A 4,145-nucleotide genomic window follows, 5' to 3' on the forward strand; every position below is an offset into this window, starting at 1 on the left:
TACTTTGTGATTTCATTTTTTTTTTTTTTTTTTTTGCTTGGTATTCTGTTTCTTATGTTTTGTTGTTTTCAATTTAATTTTTTATATTTTAAAATAAAATACTTTTTCTCAAAAGATCCCTTTGAAAATATTTTTTTTTTTTAAAAGTTCATTTAGAGTCCTTAGAATCAAAATCTCATTTTCTTAAATAATATGTAACCATGTTTTGATCAGTTCGCATCTTTCTTAGTTTTCAATAAAAACTACGATTTTGAATATGACATGAATCCAAGCTTGTGGTCCCAAATCAATGGGATAATTCTAGGCTAGATTCGTGTATATCAATTGGGGAATTGGTGAAACCCCTACATAAGAAAATCTTTCCAAAACTCATCTTTGCTACTTGTTGTAATCATATCTATCTATTTTTTTAGGAATTGTATACAAGATGTATGTGATAATTGATTATTTCATATACTTTGATCATTTTTGCTATGCTAATTAGATAACAAGCATGCTAGGATTTTTTTTTTATTATTTATTATTTAACCCCTCATGTCATGTGGAAACACATTACAAGTTGCCTACCCTATCCAGGTACGCCCTCTATCACTCGTTTTCTAAATTTTGTGAATACGCTTGTCATTGTGAACTATGCCTATGTTTGATAGTGCTTAGGTGTCTTGATATTTGTTTCATTGTTCAATTATTTATGATAAATCACATGCTGGATGATATACTATTTAAACTAACCATTGATGTCTTTTGATAGCACTTAAGAAGCAGTCCAGATACACACCCTAAATCTTGTTTATGATTGTGATTGGGTTTTTTTTATCGGCATGCTATTTTTTTGAAATCACCTAGCCTACCTAGGTATCTATAATAAATCAATTAATTGCCCAATTTCCTTTAACTTAGTCAATAGAGACCTTTTTAGGGCTTAGAGGGGTGCTACCTCTTAGAGGTACCTTCTCAATAGGTAACCTGATCTCCGAACCTAGACTCGGGTTTTTCAAAGACACACTTTTCCAAAATTATGGAGTTACTTCTTTAAGGTTTTTCTTTCTTGTTTTATTTGATTTTTTAAAATAAAATAAAATAAGTGGTGACTCCAACTTTTCCAAAACTAATTTTTTCACAAATAAAATTGAGTTCGCTGATTGAGTGGGGATGCACGTGAAAAATGCGGGTTCATAAATTGGCAACTCCGCTGGGGATCTTGAGGATCAAACTTGAACACTATTTGAGGAAAATATGACTTTTAATTGGTCAATTAGAGGGTACCTCATTTTTTTTTTTTGGTAAGGTGATTTAGTTTGCATACTTGTTTGGTTTGTTATCTTAACATGTTTGATTGCCTTGAATGATAGCCTGATTGCTTGCTCACTTCAACATGATTTACTCTCACATATGTTAGATAGGACTTGTTTGTATGATACTTATCTGCTTGGTATGATTGCTTACTGCATGACAACCCTTCCATTTGCATGATTGTATGATTGCTTATCTTTGTTCACTATCTCACTTTAAATCTTAGGTTTTTCGAATGCACCCACATTCTTCACTGTGCATTTTAGACTATCCCTGAGTGTTGAGAGATGGGAAAGACTTCACCATTAAGAAACCCATTGGAAATGTAATGAAGTGCATGTGTGGAGGTGATGACCACCTTGCATGGAAACACCCCGTTTCTTTGGAGGCGTGCAGAGGGTTGCGTACCACTGGAAGGTACGATCGCTTTTGCTAGAGATCCTTTAATCCACCAATTTTATCTTGTAGAGTCACCTCAACCTTATAGGTTAGCCTAGACCCAATTAGGATCTCATTCCTACATGTGGGTGCATCTGTGGACCTTTAGAGCTGGCTTGGTCGCAGTTGGGTTTGGATACCCTCTCCTTAGTCTCATTTTGATGTGATCAAATACGAGTGTCAGTTTGAGTATACATGGGCTATATGCTTGATTACCTTTTAGACGGTTCTTACATAACTATCCTTGTACCGCGTCTTATCCAGTGTTTTCATGTTTATAGGAGTATTTTCGTGCCCACTCTGGGTTTGCCTTTGTGGACTAGAGTTAAAGGTAGGTTGACCAGCGCATCAGATTAGCCAGACTAGAGATTAGATCATAGAGATATGGACTCACAGGTAGTCACTATTGACCAGTTTGCCATGACCATGGCTTCGATTCAGGAGGCTATAGCCGGTCTTGGCTAGAGGATAGATGGGTAGTAGGCCCAGTAGGTCCGCCTCAGGATGGTGTACAATATGACCCTGCAATACTACCACATTCTCCACTCAGTCAGTCGGTTCCACACCCTACACCATATGTTTTGCATAGTTAGACTAATGTTATCCCACTTCCTGTCGTAGCACCCATTCCAGCCTCAGAGGATGCACATGCTCATATGGATAAACTCGAGCAGAGGATGAGACAGATGAGGATTTCAGATGGAGCTACCGATTGGGATGATTTTGATGGAGCACCGGTGGCCAATTTACCGACCTAGTTTAGGATGTCGGAGATTGAGAGGTATACGGGCATAGGTTGCCCTAAGATTCATTTGAGGCTATAAAGTATTGTGATGAGGGCCCATGGGTTAGATGAGGCTCAATTGATTATGATTTTCTCCATGTCTTTGAGTGGTGCAACACAGCGTTGGTTTGCTTCCTTAGATGCTTCACGCCGTAGGACTTGGGATGATTTGGACCAAGAGTTTTTGAAATAGTTTGCGTTTAACATTGTCATTGATGTCTCGAGAAGAGAGCTAGAGGCCTTGAGACAGGGACTAGAGGAGTCGATGACTTCATTTATCTCCCAATGGAGGGAGAAGATTGTACAAATTGTTTATCATCCTTCAGAGAAGGATCAAATTAGTATGATTTTGAGGAGCTTACAACCTATATTTGCCAGACATTTGATGGGATTTTCTCATACAAATTTTGGATCCTTGGTACAAGCTTTGTATGGTATAGAGGAGGGCATTGCTAGAGGATTGTGGCCCGAGTCTTCCCCTTTTGATTCAAAGGGGAAAAAGCCCTCAAGAGGACAAAGACCAGGAGATGTGGGTACTATCAGTTTAGCAGGATCGAGATCTCCTAAGCGCTATCAGACAGTTAGGTAGACTTCAGGATCCTATTACCCCCAACGTTATGTTCAGTATAGACTATCTTGGCCCATGACTCCTATATACTTACACCTGACCCCAAAGCTTGTTTTTGTTGCACATGTCTTAGAGAGACCTCCTACCTTATACCCTCAGCCCCAAGCCCCACAGACTACTATTCTTCTTGTATAGAGGTCGACATGACAGTTCTCCCAACTAGGTATGCTTTTGAGCCGAGCCTTCCAGAAGCTCATGGAGGGTGGTTTGTTGACTCAGTTAGCTCTTAGGCATGTACTCTAACCTGTGCCACCTCGCTTTAAGATGGAATTGCATTGGTCTTATCATCAGGGTCCAAGGTATGACACAAATCATTGTGCCGCCTTGAGACATGCTATACAGGACTTGATAGACTAGGGTTTGGTTAACTTGGGGCAACCAAGTGTAACCACGAACCCTCTATCGGCTCACTCTACGCATGCAGTGCCACCACCCCTGGGCGGTATCCATCACATAGATTTTATAGAGGATGATTACATACACATGCTGAGTTGGGATGATGGATCACCAGAGCCGATTGTTTTGAATGATGGTTATGAGGCTGACACAGTGGGTTCTTAGACTTCTACACCATTCAGTTTGATTTCAAATTGGGTACCATTTGAGTTGACTTCTATTGCACTTTTGGCTACGGCATGTCAGAGCCCATCCATCCCATTTATCCTATGGCCAGAGGATGACAATTCAAAGGGGAGAGATATATAGATTGTCACTACAAGAAATAGGATTTTTGGTGACGGTCGCCAACCGTCACCAAATCGTATATATCCGTGACCAAAAACTATTGTCGCGGTCTTATGAAACCGTGACCGAACGTCACAGTATGAGGCGTAGCTAAAGGTATTGGTCAGGGTCAGGTAATAAACCGTGACTATATGTTTAACCTTTAGTCACGGTCAAATAATGAACGTGATTAAATGTACACTTATAGTCACGGGTAAAATTTATTGACCGTGACTAAATGTTAACTTTTGGTCACGGTCAATGCCCCTAACCGTGACT

Source organism: Vitis riparia, chromosome 1, assembly GCF_004353265.1.
Source record: "Vitis riparia cultivar Riparia Gloire de Montpellier isolate 1030 chromosome 1, EGFV_Vit.rip_1.0, whole genome shotgun sequence".
Lineage (NCBI taxonomy): Eukaryota > Viridiplantae > Streptophyta > Magnoliopsida > Vitales > Vitaceae > Vitis > Vitis riparia.